Source organism: Schistocerca cancellata, chromosome 7 (assembly GCF_023864275.1).
Source record: "Schistocerca cancellata isolate TAMUIC-IGC-003103 chromosome 7, iqSchCanc2.1, whole genome shotgun sequence".
NCBI lineage: Eukaryota > Metazoa > Arthropoda > Insecta > Orthoptera > Acrididae > Schistocerca > Schistocerca cancellata.
In genome coordinates, this window is record NC_064632.1 from 544,705,017 (window position 1) to 544,727,063 (window position 22,047).

Consider the following 22,047-nt stretch of genomic DNA (forward strand, 5'->3'; position numbering starts at 1 on the left):
GGAACACCATCATTAGACACCGTAAATGCGGGGGAAGGTCAGCTGTACGTACGTGTCATGGTACACGTTGCTGCATACTTGTGGCTGAGAACGAGTACATCCAAAATGACGCAAGGCAACGCATCCAAATATCAAGCGGGTTATAGGTCAGGCATTCTCTGGCTGTGGGTGCATATATTCGATTAAGTAGGGACTGTGATGTCTTTGCCACCATCTCTCATAGGCATATGATATGGAAATGTCGATTTAGAGTCTGGTCATGTGCATCCATTTCTTCGCTTACTGCATCAAGCCAGGGATTGAGATCTCCAGCATGACAGTTCATCACCATATGATTCCCGAATTGTGCCAAAACTAACTGTGGAGTAATGAATGGTTAATACACTGAATAGCCAAAGAGACAGGTACAGTTGTTTAATATAGCGTAGGACCCCCGCAAGCACGTAGAAGTACCGCAATACAACGTGGCATGGACTCGACTAATGTCTGAAACAGTGCTGGAGGGAAATGACACCATGAATCGTGCAGAGCTATCCATGAATCCGTAAGAGTACGAGGGGGTGGAGATCTCTTCTGAACAGCACGTTGCAAGGCATCCCAGATATGCTCAATAATGTTCATGTCTGGGGAGTCGCATTGTCCTGCTGGAATTGCCCAAGTCCGTCCGAATGCACAATGGACAGTAACGGATGCAGGTGATCAGACAGGGTGCTTACGTGCATGTCACCTGTCAGAGTCGTATCTAGACGTATCAGGGCTCTCATATCATTCCAGCAGCACACGCCCCATAGCATTAGGGAACCTCCTCCAGCCTGAACAGTCCCCTACTGACACGTAGGACCCATGGATTCATGGGGTTGCCTCCACACCCGTACACGTCGATACATTCTGAAACGAGACTCGTCCGACCAGACAGCATGTTTCCAGTCATCAACAGTGCATTACCGGTGTTGACGGGTCCAGACGAGGCGTGTTGTGCTGTCATCAAGGATATACATCTACATCTACATCTACATCCATACTCCGCAAGCCACCTGACGGTGTGTGGCAGAGGGTACCTTCAGTACCTCTATCGGTTCTCCCTTCTATTCCAGTCTCGTATTGTTCGTGGAAAGAAGGATTGTCAATATGCCTCTGTGTGGGCTCTAATCTCTCTGATTTTATCCTCATGGTCTCTTCGCGAGATATACGTAGGAGGGAGCAATATACTGCTTGACTCTTCGGTGAAGGTATGTTCTCGAAACTTTGACAAAAGCCCGTACCGAGCTACTGAGCGACTCTCCTGCAGAGTCTTCCACTGGAGTTTATCTATCACCTCCGTAACGCTTTCGCGATTACTAAATGATCCTGTAACGAAGCGCGCTGCTCTCCGTTGGATCTTCTCTATCTCTTCTATCAACCCTATCTGGTACGGATCCCACACTGCTGAGCAATATTCAAGCAGTGGCCAAACAAGCGTACTGTAACCTACTTCGTTTGTTTTCGGATTGCATTTCCTTAGGATTCTTCCAATGAATCTCAGTCTGGCATCTGCTTTACCGACGATCAACATTATATGATCATTCCATTTTAAATCACTCCTAATGCGTACTGCCAGATAATTTATGGTATTAACTGCTCCCAGTTGCTGACCTGCTATTTTGTAGCTAAATGATAAAGGATCTATCTTTCTGTATATTCGCAGCACATTACACTTGTCTACATTGAGATTCAATTGCCATTCCTTGCACCATGCGTCAATTCGCTGCAGATCCTCCTGCATTTCAGTACAATTTTCCATTGTTACAACCTCTCGATACACCACAGCATCATCTGCAAAAAGCCTCAGTGAACTTCCGATGTCATCCAGCAGGTCATTTATGTATATTGTGAATAGCAACGGTCCTATGACACTCCCCTGCGGCACACCTGAAATCACTCTTACTTCGGAAGACTTCTCTCCATTGAGAATAACATGCTGCGTCCTGTTATCTAGGAACTCCTCAATCCAATCACACAATTGGTCTGATAGTCCATATGCTCTTACTTTGTTCATTAAACGACTGTGGGGAACTGTATCGAACGCCTTGCGGAAGTCAAGAAACACGGCATCTACCTGTGAACCCGTGTCTATGGCCCTCTGAGTCTCGTGGACGAATAGCGCGAGCTGGGTTTCACATGACCGTCTTTTTCGAAGCCAATGCTGATTCCTACAGAGTAGATTTCTAGTCTCCAGAAAAGTCATTATACTCGAACACAATACGTGTTCCAAAATTCTGCAACTGATCGACGTTAGAGATATAGGTCTATAGTTCTGCACATCTGTTCGACGTCCCTTCTTGAAAACGGGGATGACCTGTGCCCTTTTCCAATCCTTTGGAACGCTACGCTCTTCTGGAGACCTACGGAACACCGCTGTGTAAAATTGAACTGGTATCCCATCAGGTCCAGAGGCCTTTCCTCTTTTGTGCGATTTAATTGTTTCTCTATCCCTCTGTCGTCTATTTCGATATCTACCATTTTGTCATCTGTGCGACGATCTAGAGAAGGAACTACACACGAGTGGGCCGTCGGCTTCGAAAGCCTATATCGATTATGTTTCGTCGAATGGCTCGCACGCTGACACTTGTTGATAGCCCAGCATTGAAATCTGCAGCAATTTGCGGAAGGGTTGTACTTCTGTCACCTTGAACGATTCCCTTTCAGTCGTCGTTGGTCCCGTTCTTGCAGGATCTTTTTCCGGCCGCAATGATGTCGGAGATTTGATATTTTACCGGATTCCTAATATTCACGGTACATTCGTGAAATGATCGTACGGGAAAATCCCCACTTCATTCCTGCGTCGGAAATGTTACGTCACATCGCTTGCGCGTCGACTATACCACCACGTTCGAACTTATTTAAATCTCTATAACTGCCATTGTAGCAGTAGTAAGCGATCTAACAACTGCGCCAGACAGGCGTTGCCGACCGCTGCGCAGTATTCTGCCTATTTACATACCTGTGTATTTGAATACGCATGCCTATACCAGCCGGCCGGAGTGGCCGTGCGGTTCTGGGCGCTACAGTCTGGATCCGAGCGACCGCTACGGTCGCAGGTTCGAATCCTGCCTCAGGCATGGATGTGCGTGATGTCCTTACGTTAGTTAGGTTTAATTAGTTCTAAGTTCTAGGCGACTGATGACCTCAGAAGTTAAGTCGCATAGTGCTCAGAGCCATTTTTTGCCTATACCAGTTTCTTTGGCGCTTAATTGTATGATATTTGTGTTCACACCTGACCCCATATTTTCACCTCCCTCCCCCTCACTCATACGTTACCTATATTCAGTCGTGTTGAGCTATTCTACGAGGTGCATTCAAGTTCCAAGGCCTCCGATTTTTTTTCTAATTAACTACTCACCCGAAATCGATGAAACTGGCGTTACTTCTCGACGTAATCGCCCTGAAGACGTACACATTTTTCACAACGCTGACGCCATGATTCCATGGCAGCGGCGAAGGCTTCTTTAGGAATCTGTTTTGACCACTGGAAAATCGCTGAGGCAATAGCAGCACGGCTGGTGAATGTGCGGCCAGGAGAGTGTCTTTCATTGTTGGAAAAAGCCAAAAGTCACTAGGAGCCAGGTCAGGTGAGTAGGGAGCATGAGGAATCACTTCAAAGATGTTATCATGAAGAAACTGTTGCGTAACGTTAGCTCGATGTGCGGGTGCGTTGTCTTGGTGAAACAGCACACGCGCAGCCCTTCCCAGACGTTTCTGTTGCAGTGCAGGAAGGAATTTGTTCTTCAAAACATTTTCGTGGGATGCACCTGTTACCGTAGTGCCCTTTGGAACGCAATGGGTAAGGATTACGCCCTCGCTGTCCCAGAACATGGACACCATCATTTTTTCAGCACTGGCGGTTACCCGAAATTTTTTTGGTGGTGGTGAATCTGTGTGCTTCCATTGAGCTGACTGGCGCTTTGTATCTGGATTGAAAAATGGCATCCACGTCTCATCCATTGTCACAACCGACGAAAAGAAAGTCCCATTCATGCTGTCCTTGCGCGTCAACATTGCTCGGCAACATGCCACACAGGCAGCCATGTGGTCGTCTGTCAGCATTCGTGGCACCCACCTGGATGACACTTTTCGCATTTTCATGTCGTCATGCAGGATTGTGAGCACAGAACCCACAGAAATGCCAACTCTGGAGGCGATCTGTTCAACAAGCATTCGGTGATCCCCAAAACAATTCTCTCCACTTTCTCGATCATGTCGTCAGACCGGCTTGTGCGAGCCGGAGGTTGTTTCGGTTTGTTGTCACACGATGTTCTGCCTTCATTAAACTGTCGCACCCACGAACGCACTTTCGACACATCCATAACACCATCACCACATGTCTCCTTCAACTGACGATGAATTTCAGTTGGTCTCACACCACGCAAATTCAGAAAACGAATGATTGCACGCTGTTCAAGTAAGGAAAACGTCGCCATTTTAAGTATTTAAAACAGCTCTCATTCTCGCCGCTGGCGGTAAAATTCCATCTGCCGTACGGTGCTGCCATCTCTGGGACGTATTGACAATGAACGCGGCCTCATTTTAAAACAATGCGAATGTTTCTATCTCTTTCCAGTCCGGAGAAAAAAAATCGGAGGCCTTAGAACTTGAATGCACCTCGTAGAACGCCATCGACCACTAAGTGCCGCGCGGAGTGGCCGCGCGGTTTAGGACGCCATGTCACGGACTGAGCGACCACTCCTGTCGGTGGTTGGAGTCCTCCCTCGGGCATAGGTGTGTGTGTTGTTCTTAGCATAAATTAGTTTATGTAGTGTGTAAGTCTAGGGACCGATGATCTCAGCAGTTTGGTCCCTTAGTAATTCACACAAATTCGACCACCAAGCCAGCAGTAAACATCTAGGACCCAGCCTAGATCAGTGTCAATGAATTGTGGACGGAAGATGCGCAGGATGCCGCCGCCGCCCTTTTTTCGTATGGTGGAGTCCGTACCATGACAAGGAAAAAGTGTGTGCTGAAGTCTTTGCAACGCAGAGGCACATGCTTCCTGAGACTTTTAATCTGACTGAGAGGTTCTCTACCTTTTAATGAAATAACTGAGATCTTTACATAGTTGTATTGGAGGACTTATTCCAAGGCAGGGTCCCTGTATTATACTACTTTCCTTAAGAATTAGATCCTTGGATGAACCAGTCATGATGAGGCCATTCTATCTCATGTGCATGATGTAGGACATTAGCAAAGTACGCTCACGTTTCAAAGGCAGTGTAATAATTCCAGTTAAAAGAAGGCAGGTGCTGACAGATGTAAATATTACCCACTCAATTAAGTTCAATTTATTCCCATGAATTTTAGACCTGTTATCTGGAAACTCTTAAACGGGTCACACTTATTCAAATTCATGATGACATAAATGTGTTACATACAGGGCTATTACAAATGATTGAAGCGATTTCATAAATTCACTGTAGCTCCATTCATTGACATATGGTCACGACACACTACAGATACGTAGAAAAACTCATAAAGTTTTGTTCGGCTGAAGCCGCACTTCAGGTTTCTGCCGTCAGAGCGCTCGAGAGCGCAGTGAGACAAAATGGCGACAGGAGCCGAGAAAGCGTATGTCTTGCTTGAAATGCACTCACATCAGTCAGTCATAACAGTGCAACGACACTTCAGGACGAAGTTCAACAAAGATCCACCTACTGCTAACCCCATTCGGCGATGGTATGCGCAGTTTAAAGCTTCTGGATGCCTCTGTAAGGGGAAATCAACGGGTCGGCCTGCAGAGAGCGAAGAAACGGTTGAACGCGTGCGGGCAAGTTTCACGCGTAGCCCGCGGAAAATTGGCTCATGCCAGAACTGGAGACCGACAGCGCCGACTTCATCTTTCAACAGGATGGTGCTCCACCGCACTTCCATCATGATGTTCGGCATTTCTTAAACAGGAGATTGGAAAACCGATGGATCGGTCGTGGTGGAGATCATGATCAGCAATTCATGTCATGGCCTCCACGCTCTCCCGACTTAACCCCATGCGATTTCTTTCTGTGGGGTTATGTGAAATATTCAGTGTTTAAACCTCCTCTACCAAGAAACGGGCCAGAACTGCGAGCTCGCATCAACGATGCTTTCGAACTCATTGATGGGGACATGCTGCGCCGAGTGTGGGATGAACTTGATTATCGGCTTGATGTCTGCCGAATCACTAAAGGGGCACATATCGAACATTTGTGAATGCCTAAAAAAAACTTTTTGAGTTTTTGTATGTGTGTGCAAAGCATTGTGAAAATATCTCAAATAATAAAGTTATTGTAGAGCTGTGAAATCGCTTCAATCATTTGTAATAACCCTGTACATTGCCACTAGGTACGCTAGCAGCAACGATTGCTAATGTTAATGTAGAAATGAAACAGAATATTCAAAAATATTCAAGTAAAAACAACATAAGAATAAAAGAAATCAATTCAAGTTCTAAGTGAATAACTTCCAGCTTATATTATTAGATGTATTACTGGCGAGTTGTAGACACTTGTGAGCAGCGACACTTGTGTGAAACTGGAATGTGGCGACACTTGTGAGAAATCCGGGATATTGAGGGACCGCCACAGGGTGTGTCGCAAATGCTGCGCCACTACCTGCTCGGCCACTACCTGCTGCCGCTTGGTGTGACTGAGCGCTCGGCTCGTGCCGGCCCGGGCAGCTGTCGAGGGACATTCACACTCCTCCAGTGCAGCCAGGCTACATTATTGCAGAATTTTTTTGGGCAAGGAAGAGTAGCCTTAGTCAAATTAGAAATCGGAACTGATTTTGCCCCCACGATATCACGTCAACCATTAGTTGCAGCACAGTTACGCGTAAGACCTTTTTCATTTGAATTTTTGTTCTGGTTAATCTTAATAGGGCATAATTTTCGCTCAACCTCATACTTAACGATGTATTTTACAGAAACTATAGAAACCGAAAATGTTTTCCATCTTTCAGGCCCTCACCCAAAATTTGATAGGAGTGGCAATCTTTTACCGTATATTAAGAGGAGCCAACTAAAGAATTTAGTTCTCGGTAGAAACTTTTTCTTTAATTATTTCGAAATAAACCTCAATTTTTCCGTACCACGCAGCGAAGTGTAGTGAGGTCTAATGTGCGTCCTGCTAGCAATTAGCGTTGAATAATGCAATTTATGTATTGAAACAAGCTGTATTCATCTTCCACTCAAACAGATATTGTTTCTAATATTCTCTACACATAAATGCTGATTGTGATTGTTGGAGAAGCTATTACTTTTCAGACTTCAATAGTGAATCTTTTACAATTTGCAAGAGACATTTAGCCGACTTTGTGTCGTTTCCAGGGAACCACGAGGAGGTAGTCTCCTTTCGTTCCGCATTATATTTATTTACAATATTTATAGGATGATTATTTATTTACAGTTTTTACAATAGGGCTATCGGCGTGAACTGAACCCCTTTTCAATATTTACAAGTGTTGCTGTAGCTTCAGCCATTCTCTTTCATTGTAATTTCTGTGCATAAGCCACGCATGTAAGAAATGATTTTATATTGCCGTCAACCTGGAGTTTTGTAAGGGTCATAGAAACTATCTCATCTGTCTTAATTGCGGACTTCTTTCTTCTTTTCCCACCTAGATTTAAAACTAGTCGGTGCCCATGATATTCTGCGTCTTCTCTGAGAATTTTTATTAAGGAGTAAAAATTTGGATGAACCTTCGAAATTAATGTATTTATCCTCTGATTCCATCCTTCTGAAACACTGTTGGTGCGGTGACGCCTTCCTGCGCAGTTCCATATATCTCTTGGCATGTATACATTATCCAGTCATTGTTCAACAAAATAGTCGTAAAAATCCTGCAGTTTTTCATTATCTGGCGTGCTCTCCTAAATGCATAGCCACCCATCATCTAACATGTCCTGGGGAATGTGAGCCAAAGCGGAACACAATCTTATGAGAAAACGAATTTCTTCGTTTTCCTTGTAGGCAGCAACCTGGCCGCAATTCTGCACTTGCGTCCAAAAGCACTGATTGAAATGATAGTTTCAGCCATTAATCTTTGCATCAAGAAACAAATGTGTTACTAATTGGATGATTGGAGCTTCAAAATCCATCATGATAGCTGTAGGATTCCATCCAGGTACGTTGCTCTCAACAGCTGTGAAAAAGCGATCGTACGTTTCTCGCTTTTTATTGGGTAGCAAGGCGTACACGGTTGGAATTGTGTTTGTTTCCTCCTCAGAACCAGAAATATCGGAATGAACAATAAATAACAGTCTAAACTGCTTGCTGGAGCTTTTGAACGTTCCATCGACAAAGAACGAATTGCAGTCTGTCAAACAGGATTTCCCCCTTTCGCTGGCGAACACCAGTATCCTATCATTTGGTCCCCTGACGTCATGTGCAAGTAAAAGTTTCCTCCCATCATTCATTAGCAAATGACGTTCTTGCAGAAATATTCCTGCAGCATCGGTCGGATCTTGTGTAGATCCCATGCTTTTTGCCTGATGCGCTGCAGCGATCGTTTTGCACTTCTGTGTGACGGCAGTGATGTGACGATGCAGTACTGAACTGCGGTGTGCTACCTCTTTGGTGTCCCTGTAGACCGCCTGCTACCTGTTCGGCCGGGTCTCCTCACAAATGTCGCTCCTCACAAGTATCGTTCCTCACAACTGTCGCAACCCCGTTACCGGCAGCGTCAGAACAACTCGAGGTTTGCCAGCTAACTATAGGTCGCCAGACGCATTTTCTCTGGCGATGCGGCACAGATATTTGGAATTCCGTTCTGCAATATCTAGCTGGAGTCATCCCAAACAAATACTGATCATCAAGTCTGTCGATGAAATGCGTCAGGTTTTTTTTTTCTTTACAAACAGTATGATTCATAAAGAGGAATTTTACGTGACCGTTTGACTCAGCGGTCCAAAATTTGTTTAGTGCGTTATTGTCTTATCGGTCTGTGTTAACAGCGTCTGTAAAACACGAAGAGTATATAGTACTCCAGCAACGACTGATCAGTGCGCTTCTGCATGGCAGCAGGAGTCAGCGAAGTTAGGTCGGTGCTGTCGCCGTTGGAGTACTGGTTATATTGCTTATACTTCGTATCTCACTGTCCCTATTAATAAACATCGATAAAATGAATATCGCACTACAAGAAGTTGGGACCGCTGTGTCGCATGTGCATGTAAAATCCCGCTTTGTAATTTTTTTCCACACCCACACATTCCATCTGTAAGTAGGCTGTTTATGTTTTCTTATTGGTAACGCCACGTAGCGCTCTGTATTAAAATCACTGGCTGTGCTGTGTGCAGTCTGTGGCTAGTTTGCATTGTTGTCTGCCATTGTAGTGTTGGGCAGCGGCAGCTGGATGTGAACAGCGCGTAGCGTTGCGCAGTTGGAGGTGAGCCGCCAGCAGTGGTGGATGTGGGGAGAGAGATGGCGGAGTTTTGAAATTTGTCATGAACTGCTATATATATTATGACTATTAAGGTAAATACATTGTTTGTTCTCTATTAAAATCTTTCATTTGCTAACTATGCCTATCAGTAGTTAGTGCCTTCCGTAGTTTGAATCTTTTATTTAGCTGGCAGTAGTGGCGCTCGCTGTATTGCAGTAGTTCCAGTAACGAAAATTTTTGTGAGGTAAGTGATTTGTGAAAGGTATAGGTTAATGTTAGTCAGGGCCATTCTTTAGTAGAGATTTTTGAAAGTCAAATTGCGTTGCGCTAAAAATATTGTGTGTCAGTTTAAGCACAGTCTTGAATAAATTGTTCTAAGGGGACGTTTCACATCCACCCTGCGAGTCGGATGAAAGACATGATTAGCAGTATTTGTTTTGGCTGACTCCAGTTACACGTTGCAAAAAAGAAATTTCAAGTATCTGTCGAAACATCAGAGAATATGCATCTGATGATTCTTAGGATTCTTCAAGAATCATGAAAGGAGGCTGTATACATGGAAGAAGCCTGGAGATACTGACAGGTTTCAGATAGATTATATAATGGTAAGACAGAGATTTAGGAACCAGGTTTTAAATTGTAAGACATTTCCTGGGGCAGATGTAGATTCTGACCACAATCTATTGGTTATGAACTGCAGATTGAAACTGAAGAAACTGCAAAAAGGTGGGAATTTAAGGAGATGGGACCTGGATAAACTGAAAGAACCAGAGGTTGTAGAGAGTTTCAGGGAGAGCATTAGGGAACAATTGACAGGAATGGGGGACAGAAATACAGTAGAAGAAGAATGGGTAGCTCTGAGGGATGAAGTGGTGAAGGCAGCAGAGCATCAAGTAGGTAAAAAGACGCGGGCTAATAGAAATCCTTGGGTAACAGAAGAAATATTGAATTTAATTGATGAAAGGAGAAAATATAAAAATGCAGTAAATGAAGCAGGCGAAAAGGAATACAAACGTCTCAAAAATGAAATCGACAGGAAGTGCAAAATGGCTAAGCAGGGATGGCTAGAGGACAAATGTAAGGATGTAGAGGCTTGTCTCACTAGGGGTAAGATAGATACTGCCTACAGGAAAATTAAAGAGACCCTTGGAGAGAAGAGAACCACTTGTATGAATATCAAGAGCTCAGATGGCAACCCAGTTCTAAGCAAAGAAGGGAAAGCAGAAAGGTGGAAGGAGTATATAGAGGGTTTATACAAGGGCGATGTACTTGAGGACAATATTATGGAAATGGAAGAGGATGTAGATGAAGATGAAATGGGAGATAAGATACTGCGTGAAGAGTTTGACAGAGCACTGAAAGACCTGAGTCAAAACAAGGCCCCGGGAGTAGACAACATTCCATTAGAACTACTGATGGCCTCGGGAGAGCCAGTCATGACAAAACTCTACCATCTGGTGAGCACGATGTATGAGACAGGCGAAATACCCTCAGACTTCAAGAAGAATATAATAATTCCAATCCCAAAGAAAACAGGTGTTGACAGATGTGAAAATTACCGAACAATCAGTTTAATAAGTCACAGCTGCAAAATACTAACGCGAATTCTTTACAGACGAATGGAGAAACTGGTAGAAGCCGACCTCGGGGAAGATCAGTTTGGATTCCGTAGAAATGTTGGAACACGTGAGGCAATACTGACCTTACGACTTATCTTGGAAGAAAGATTAAGAAAAGGCAAACCTACGTTTCTAGCATTTGTAAACTTAGAGAAAGCTTTTGACAATGTTGACTGGAATACTCTCTTTCAAATTATGAAGGTGGCAGGGGTAAAATACAGGGAGCGAAAGGCTATTTACAATTTGTACAGAAACCAGATGGCAGTTATAAGAGTCGAGGGGCATGAAAGGGAAGCAGTGGTTGGGAAAGGAGTGAGACAGGGTTGTAGCCTCTCCCCGATGTTATTCAATCTGTATATTGAGCAAGCAGTAAAGGAAACAAAGGAAAAATTCGGAGTAGGTATTAAAATTCATGGAGAAGCAGTAAAAACTTTGAGGTTCGCCGATGACATTGTAATTCTGTCAGAGACAGCAAAGGACTTGGAAGAGCAGTTGAACGGAATGGACAGTGTCTTGAAAGGAGGATATAAGATGAACATCAACAAAAGCAAAACGAGGATAATGGAATGTAGTCAAATTAAATCGGGTGATGCTGAGGGAATTACATTAGGAAATGAGACACTTAAAGTAGTAAAGGAGTTTTGCTATTTAGGGAGTAAAATAACCGATGATGGTCGAAGTAGAGAGGATATAAAATGTAGACTGGCAATGGCAAGGAAAGCGTTTCTCAAGAAGAGAAATTTGTTAACATCGAATATAGATTTAGGTGTCAGGAAGTTGTTTCTGAAAGTATTCGTATGGAGTGTAGCCATGTATGGAAGTGAGACATGGATGATAACTAGTTTGGACAAGAAGAGAATAGAAGCTTTCGAAATGTGGTGCTAAAGAAGAATGCTGAAGATAAGGTGGGTAGATCACGTAACTAATGAGGAGGTATTGAATAGGATTGGGGAAAAGAGAAGTTTGTGGCACAACTTGACTAGAAGAAGGGATCGGTTGGTAGGACATGTTCTGAGGCATCGAGGGATCACAAATTTAGCATTGGAGGGCAGCGTGGAGGGTAAAAATCGTAGAGGGAGACCAAGAGATCAATACACTAAGCAGATTCAGAAGGATGTAGGTTGCAGTAGGTACTGGGAGATGAAGAAGCTTGCACAGGATAGAGTAGCATGGAGAGCTGCATCAAACCAGTCTCAGGACTGAAGACAACAACAACAACAACGATTCTTAGGAGAGACATTTATACATGGTGAGTCACCAATTATTGCCACCTAGAATATCTCCGAAAGTATGATAGGAGCTGAAAATTTTGTAGGACAAAAGTTGCATGGGACAACGGGGGCCATAAAATGACGTGAGTTTTTTGTTGCTAGGTGGGGTCGCTTCAGAGATACGGTCAACTTTTTTTGTTAATGGGATACTATAGTTTGGTACTTATATTCTGATAGCGGCTATCGAGACGAATCCAGTGATGTGTAACAGTAAGGTCTTTGAAGGCCAATGAATGTCACAAAGGTGGCATGAACGACCATTTGCAGAAGATGTTCGAAGTGATGGCCATTGGTATCAATGCAGTGCTGCAATCTTCTTATCATGGATTGAGGGTATTCCTTATCACGTCGGCACTTATCGAAGCACATGCTCTGACAATTCTCTTTCGCATATCTTCAGGAAAAGTTGGAACGTCTTTATAAACAATGTCTTTTACGAATACCCACAAGAAAAAATCCAGATGCGTCATGTCTGGCGAACGAGCCGGCCACGACACATCTCCGCGTCCAATCCAACGATATGGGAATTGTCTCTGCAACTCATTTCTAACCGTCAGCGAAAAATGTGCTGGACATCCATCGTATTGATACCACATTCAGTTCCTTGTTCCTAAAGGTATTTCTTCCAATAACAGACCTAATGTTTCTTGCAAGAATGTGGTGTACTTCCTACCATTAAGATTTCCTTCGATGAAATAGGGGCCTATAATTCTGTCCTCCAGAATCCCATACCATACACTAACCGAACACGGTTTTGGTGTGCAACTCGCCACAGCCAACATGGATTTTCAGTTCCCCAATAATGCATGTTGTGCAAATTAACATCTCATGGTTCGTGAATGTAGCCTCGTCAGTAAATAAAATCAAATTAATAAATGTGTCATCCCCCTGAATCTGAAGTTGAGCCCATCGGCAGAATTCAGTGCGACGCATACAATCCGTACTAGTTAATTCTCGGTGGAGACTGATATGGTAAGGATGATATTTATGGCTCATGCCAGATTGCCTTGCGATTTGACGCGTTCTAAGGCAAGGATCTCGAACCATAGTGGCAAGAGTACCAATATCCGTTTCTTCGTTAGTAATTTTCCTTTGCCGGATATGTTTCTCATGCGTTAAAGATCCAGTCGTTCTCAATTTACCATACACATATTTAAATGTAAGACGTGTGGGGTGAGTACGTTGAAGATATCTTTCAGCGTGTAAGTCTCTAGCTCTCACTGAATTTCTATGGCATTATCCGTAAATGAGAAGCATATCGACTTGTCCTTCGAAGGAATACATCATTCACATTCGCTTGATTCGACGATACTAGTCTTACAGTTCATATTAGTGTTGTATTGCGAAACCTTCGCATGGTGTTTACAGGTCAATGGCACGTTACATGAATATGCCGTATTCGGCGAATATTTACTATCTGCACGATATACGAGAGAGAATTGTCAGAGCATGTGCTTCGATAAGTGCCGAAGTGATAAGGAATACCACTCAATCCATGATAAGAATATTGCAGCACTGCAACGATACCAGTGGTCATCACTTCGAACAGCTTCTGTAAATGGACGTTCGTGCCACCTTTGTGACCTTCGTTGACCTTCAAAGACCTTACTGTTATACATCATTGGATTCATCTCGATAGCTGCTATCAGAAAATAAGTACCAAACTATAGCATCCTATTTTTAAAAAAAGTTGACCTTCATACGTCTGACGCGACCCCACCTAGCAGCAAAAAACCAATATCATATTATGGCCACCGTTGTCTCATGCAACGTTTGTCCCACAATATTTTCAGCTACTATCATACTTTCGGAGTTATTCTAGGTGACAATCGTTAGTAAAATAAAATGTAAATGCCGTGTGGCTAGGGCCTCCCGTCGGGTAGGCCGGACGCGTGGTGCAAGTCTTTCGAGTTGACGCCACTTCGTCGATTAGGATGAAATGATGATGATAAGGACAACACAACAGCCAGTTCCTGAGCGGAGAAAATCTCCGACCCAGCCGGGAATCGAACCCGGGCCGTTAGGTATGACAATCCGTCGCTCGGACCACTCAGCTAGCGGGGGCGGACACAATAGTTAGTGACTCGCCCTGTATATTTCTCTTAATTGTATTTATATGCGACTGTCATTCTCTATAATGGAGGGAACACTTCTTCACTTCTTGTGATCCGTAGGCGTAATTTTGATATTCTGAGCATCCACTTAATCTTACAGACTGAATACTGAGCAGTGCCTTTTAGATATTCGATATGCAATGATATGAACTATAGTTCATAAGCTTTGATGATTTACAGTTATTTTCAGATAGCAGTCTAATTTCCTGCATTCTGTCTCTGTGTGGAAACGTGGGAAACTGAAAACGACATAACCAGCGAAATCTTCCTCTCCAAATTCAGAGGTTGATGTGTTAGTGCATCCCACTCGATGCCGATGTTTGGGATACGGACCGTGACCTGTTAATAGGTTCAAATGGTTCAAATGGCTCTGAGCACTATGGGACTTACCATCTGAGGTCATCAGTCTCCTAGAACTTAGAACTACTTATACCTAACTAACCTAAGGACATCACACACATCCATGACCGAGGCAGGATTCGAACGTGCGACCGTAGGAATCGAGCGGTTCCGAACTGAAGCGCCTACAACCGCTCGGTCACCGCTGTTAATAGGTGCGCCATACCTCGTGTAGGAGCAATATCACGCAATTTGAGCCTGTTCCTAATGCTTGGTAATACGCTGTACACCCGACTTGCAGTGCTTCTAGTGCCCCATTCAGACAGTCATTCATCTAATTTCCAGGCTCGTAAGTGTCTTTTAGCAATAATTCGAGCTCCTGTGATCTCAAACACACGATCACATTGTTCAGGTTACGACTAATACAACCTCTGGCATGTAACGTACCACGACATCTGTCGGAAATATCCTGAGGATCAACAATAAACCCTCGACAGGTGTAGTTTCTAAAGTCAGTGGTGAGCATCAGGAGCATTGCTACGCCACGAATAAGATAGGCGTGGATTTGGGGAATTATTGTAAATTTCACGCAGCTACGGCTGGAAGGTAATATTTAAGGGACCGATTGGCACATCGGGTGGCAGACGCGGGCAATGTTGATATTTTGCAAACGATTCCGCGAGGCAGGTTTATGACACCGCTCGCAGGCTGAAAGGCGCGGCCCGATGGGCACGATTCACAAATGTGAAGTAATCAGGACAGCACAGGGCACCGACGTGCTGTGAAGAACCTATACGTTTCAGTTACAATAGCGCTTAGTGTCCTGTGTGTGGGGCCAAAACGGACTGAGGAAAGCTGATGTACGAGGTGCATTCAAGTTCTAAGGCCTCCGATTTTTTTTCTAATTAACTACTCACCCGTAATCAATGAAACTGGCGTTACTTCTAGACGTAATCGCCCTGCAGACATACACATTTTTCACAACGCTGACGCCATGATTCCATGGCAGCGGCGAAGGCTTCTTTAGGAGTCTTTTTTGACCACTGGAAAATCGCTGAGGCAATAGCAGCACGGCTGGTGAATGTGCGGCCACGGAGAGTGTCTTTCATTGTTGGAAAAAGCCAAAAGTCACTAGGAGCCAGGTCAGGTGAGTAGGGAGCATGAGGAATCACTTCAAAGTTGTTATCACGAAGAAACTGTTGCGTAACGTTAGCTCGATGTACGGGTGCGTTGTCTTGGTGAAACAGCACACGCGCAGCCCTTCCCGGACATTTTTGTTCCAGTGCAGGAAGGAATTTGTTCTTCAAAACATTTTCGTAGGATGCACCTGTTACCGTAGTGCTCTTTGGAACGCAATGGGTAAGGATTACGCCCTCGCTGTCCCAGAACATGGACACCATCATTTTTTCAGCACTGGCGGTTACCCGAAATTTTTTTGGTGGCGGTGAATCTGTGTGCTTCCATTAAGCTGACTGGCACTTTGTTTCTGGATTGAAAAATGGCATCCACGTCTCATCCATTGTCACAACCGACGAAAAGAAAGTCCCATTCATGCTGTCGTTGCGCGTCAACATTGCTTGGCAACATGCCACACGGGCAGCCATGTGGTCGTCCGTCAAAATTCGTGGCACCCACCTGGATGACACTTTTCGCATTTTCAGGTCGTCATGCAGGATTGTGTGCACAGAACCCACAGAAATGCCAACTCTGGAGGCAATCTGTTCAACAGTCATTTGGCGATCCCCCAAAACAATTCTCTCCACTTTCTCGATCATGTCGTCAGACCGGCTTGTGCGAGCCCGAGGTTGTTTCAGTTTGTTGTCACACGATGTTCTGCCTTCATTAAAATGTCGCACCCACGAACGTACTTTCGACACATCCATAACTCCATCACCACATGTCTCCTTCAACTGTCGATGAATTTCAATTGGTTTCACACCACGCAAATTCAGAAAACGAATGATTGCACGCTGTTCAAGTAAGGAAAACGTCGCCATTTTAAGTATTTAAAACAGCTCTCATTCTCGCCGCTGGCGGTAAAATTACATCTGCCGTACGGTGCTGCCATCTCTGGGACGTATTGACAATGAACGCGGTCTCATTTTAAAACAATGCGCATGTTTCTATCTCTTTCCAGTACAGAGAAAAAAAATCGGAGGCCTTAGAACTTGAATGCACCTCGTAATTATCGAAGACCACTCCACTTGACCCCTCCAGAAGAACTATGTGAGGATGACGATTGTTTAAGCTGCAGGCCAACCTCGACGGCCTTTTGGTGATGGATATCGGCGGCCAACCGGCCCGCTGAGGCTACCTCCAACCTCTGCTGCGCGGACGAGTCACTGCTGTAGCGGGGTGCGTCGCATCTTGGAGCTGCGCCAGCGCGAGAGCTGCTGGGCCGGGGCTCGAACTCGCGGCCTCCGGGTTGCAGAACTGTCTGCGGGCACTAAACCAGCTGCCCTGGGCCGACGGCTAGAGCTGCTAAGGCTCACTACAAGACAGCGGTCGGCTGCTTCCCTTCGGCGCTGTACATGGAGTCCACGAGTCGCACTTGAGGGAGCACGCCAGCCGTCTTCCGACCCTCGGGCACAATTAACGCACATGGCAGCCACTTAGCCGCGGTGCGATACGGATCTCTACGCCGGCAAGGCTGGGCAACCGGGCGCCAACGCTGCAGATTCTGACATTCGCGCTGACCCAAGCACGCTGCGCGGCGCCATCGCCGAGTTCAGCGCAAGGCCGGCTGTGAGCCTCCGATGTAACAATGACGCACTTGCCTGTGTTTCTCTGCACGCTTCGGCGTGAATCGTCCCTCTCTCCCAAACCATATCTCTCGGTCGTTCTGACATACTACATTCCCTGAGCTCCGGACGCTGATTCATCGCAGTTTGTTTTGTAGCTTCCTAGTCGAAGACGATGCGCCCAGACGCTGGCAACAAAGCCCACAATAGAACTGAAGATTGCTTCGTAATATGACCTCAGCACATGGAGCGGTAATTTAGTCAGCAGCGCCAGCACGGGCATCTTATGCATTACTTTAGCCGAGTTCCAAGTAATAGATTTTACATGTTCCAGAAAGTTTCTTTTCTCGGTAAGCAGAATGTCTAGATACCAGAAAGCGATGCTGCGTTTTGTAGGGTTTCCGTCAAGGCTCAGGGAAGAATTCCTGGCAAAAGAAATTCTTTCCTTTAGAAGTATGTACGAGGGTGAGTCGAATGAAAACCTTAAATTTGTAATAACAAATGGAAATTTCGCGCCGTTATCCTGTAAGTTGGAAACAGTGCTATATACAGCGTGCACAATGGCCTATAGGTGGCAACATAGTGCAGATGTACACATACCGTCGCAGTATCAGTATAAAGATGGCCACCCTACTTGCGACTTGCACCAGGGAAGAACAGCGTTCTGTTGTTCGGTTTTTGCGTAGTGAAGGTGTGAAACCTGTTGAAATTCATCGACGAATGAACGTTCAGTACGGTGATGCATGTTTGTCACAGGAGCAAATCTACGAATGGAGTAAGAAGATCGCAAATGGTGAGACTTCAGTGGAAGATGCTCCTCGTCCAGGTCAGGCACAACGAGTTGTGACTCCACAGAACATTGCAGCAGTTGAAGCCATAGAATAGGAAAACCGCCGAGTGACACTGAATGACATTGCAGCATATTTACAGATTAGTCATGGGTCAGCACACCACATTGTGCATGATCTGCTCCAGTTTCACAAAGTGTCTGCAAGATGGGTGCCACGGCAGCTGACTCCTGAAATGAGAGAACGACGTGTTGATGCTTGTGATGAACTTCTTCGGCGCTTTGAACAACAAGTTGATGGCTTCCTTGCTAGAATAGTTACTGCGGACGAAACCTGGTTTCACTTCGTTACTGGGGACGAAACCTGGTTTCACTTCCACCAACCGGAAACGAAGAGAGCGAGCAAGGAATGGCGCCATTCCTCATCACCAAAACCAAAGAAGTTTCGAACAGAACCATCAGCAGGGAAGGTTATGATGACTCTCTTTTGGGACGAAAAAGGCGTCATTTTGGAGCATTATATGACTAGAGAGACCACTGTCACCGGTGCATCATACACAGATGTCCTAAAAAATCATCTGTGGCATGCAATCAAATCAAAGCGACGTAGATTGCTGTCAGCAGGTGTCCTTTTACAACATGACACGCAAGGTCCCGCACTCCCCCTACAACAGTTGCTACAATCACAATTTTGAATTTCTTCCTCATCCATCATACTCACCAGACCATGCCCCAAGTGATTTCCATCTGTCTGGACCACTCAGAGACGCAATGGGAGGAAAGAAGTTCCGTTCCGATGAAGAGGCATGCCACGCGGTGCATGAGTGGTTGCGCGGACTACGAAAAGAATTTTTTTCTAAAGGAATTTATGCACTTTGTAAACGCTGGAGGACTTGCATTGAGCGTGGGGGAGATTATGTTGAAAAGTGATACAGCTTTGTACCACTTCTGCACAATAAATATTTTAAAAAATAATTAAGGTTTTCATTTGACTCACCCTCGTATGTGGTTATTTATGTGTTTTACGAACAGCTATAGTCAGTTTGTTGTCCGCGCACAAAGTCGGGTTCTGAACGAGCACAATATTCTTCTTTTCTTCAAGTCTTAACGTGGAGAAACAACTAATAGGATGTCATCTGCGTATGCAACATCACCTTCAACATTATCTACCCCGTGCAACAGAAACTACGATCCCAGTGTAATGGACTAATTACGGATTCGTGAGAACAGCCCTTGGTAATCGTTTTGGTTACATTGCTCTTTCCTGTAAGCCACCAGATGGTACGTCCACCAAAATAATCTACAAAGCTCTTGAACAGGCATTTAGGGACCCCGACATCTCGGAGGTGTGCGAACATTGCAGGACACCGAATATTATCGAATGCGCCTATGATGTCAGTCTTGAGAGCAACTGCATATTTCGTTGTCGAACCTGAACAGCTGTGTTAACTGAATCATCTATAGACTTCCCTTTTCTTAATCCATATTGATACTGGCCGCTTAATAAGCAAAAGGGTCAATAGCTTTCAGGTGATGCCGGTCTCTGTCTTTTCTCTTTTTAACTATTACTGCCCTAGATGATTTCCAAGTCGCCGGGATCGTACCTGTTTGCAACCCCTCGTTCCTCGTTTGATAATGCTGTGAAATACGGCGCTAACAGTGGAAGCACGATCGCAGGGTAGATGTCACCCAGACCAGGTCTAGTTTTCAGCTTAGAAACTGCAATAGTAACTTCTTCTTGAGCGAAATGTGAAACCTGATTCGTTACTTAGTGCACTTCTGAGATGAGCGGGTACATCGGTTCTTTGTTTATGTTGTCATCAGTAAGTAGGGCTCTTAGCAGATATTCTGCGGACTCCCTCCATCCAGCCATTATTCAGTCATCCTCCCAAGAATCCTCTATACGAATTAACCTTCTCAGCCAATAACTTAGTGTTCCCCATATTGCAGCTAACTTCGTAGGAATTTCTCCCAGTGTATTCTTTAGTTTCTTGAACCAATGTGTTGTTGCCCTAAAGCAGGTTGACAATCTCTTGTTTTAGATCTTACCCTACCCTCAGCGTGGGAAGTTCTGGGCTCCTAGGTATTGTAGCCTGTCCGTTTACCTTTTGCGTTAGGGGTAATGTGCTGTGCTCTTTGCAAGAGTTCAGTTAGTAGCAGCCCATCTAAGACTACATGTACTGGAAGTGACTGCATCGGTTAAGTACTGGAACACTTGCCAACTTTTAACCTTAGCCGCTGCAATGCGGTTTGCTAAATTGACACCAATGTTGGTTACATCTGCGCTGAGCTGCTTGTACTTTGAACGTACTCGGCTCGCCTCGTAGACCTAAAACAATAATGAGTTAAAACAATGACCTCCTCCATCAATCTGCCTGCTGTGCTACAGAAGAGATTTTTCATTCGCAGTTTAATAAGCCATGGTTGCAAAATTATTGACACGGATTACTTAGAGATCAGTTTGGGTTCTGGAGAAATGCAGCAACACGCGAAGCAATAGTGAGACTACTATTTATCGTTCAAAACAAGTTGAGTAAAGGCAGGCGTGGGTTTATAACATTTAAAAACTCGGAGACGGTTCCTTAAATGTGGTTCAAAATATTCAAATGAATTCCTAAGGGACCAAGCTGCTGAGGTCATGGGTCCATAGTATTACACTCTACTTAAACTAACTTAAACTAACTTGTGCTAAGTACAACACACACCCATGCCCCAGGGAGGACTCGAACCTCCGGCGGGCGGGGCCGCCCAGTCCGTGACATGGCGCCTGAGACCGTGGGGCCACTCCGCGCGGCTGTAAATGATGACTGGAATACAAAACAGTTTTTGAAATTCTGTGAGTAGTGGGAATGAAATACAGAGAGAGTAAGTTTATCTACAACTAGTGCAGAACACAACGTGCAGTTATATCCATCCAAACATATGAAACGGAAACAGTAAAGAGCAAGACAGGGTCGTAGCCCATGCCTGATGTTGTAAAACAAGGGAAGGATAAATCTGGAAAAGCAGTTAAAGTTCAATGATAAAAAAGAGCAGGTGGGCGGGATAGATAGTGCCTCGAAGAGAGGTTATAATATGAACATCAGCGAAAGCAAAACAAGGATAACAGAATTTAGTCAAATTAAACCAGGGAATTAGATTATAAAATGAGACACAGTAACTAGTGAGTGTTGCTTCTTTTTTTTGTATTTTTGGGTATCAAAATTACCTACGGTGATCGAAGTAGAGTGGACGTTAAATGCAGACTGCAACAGCAAGAAAAGAATTTATGAAAAAGGGAAATTTGCTTACATCGAATGAAAATTTTTCTGAAGGCTTTGGCCTGAATCTTAGCTTTGTGCAGCAGTAAAAGGTGGTCGATAATCAGTTTAAGGCAAGAAGAAAATAGAAGCTTCTGTAGTGTGATTCTGCAGGAGAGTGTCGAAGGTTAGAAGGGATTGGTCCAGTGACCAATGCGGCAGTACTTATTCGATTTGGGTAAAACGAAATTTAAGACGGAACTTGACTAAAAAAAGTGATCGATTGACTGGATATGTCGTGAAGCATCGAAAAACTGTGAGTTTCATAATGGAGGCAAGAGTGGAGAGAAAAAATTGTAGCAGGAGGCCAAAGCTTGAATACAGTAAGATGATTCAAACCGATGTTAAGTTACAGTAGTTATGCAGACACACAGAGATTTACACAGGACGGACTGACATAGAGAGCTGTATCAAACCACTTATAATGTATTAATGTAGGAAGAATAGATGCTGAATGATGAATGTATGAATGCAGCTTGACGCTAACCTTGTG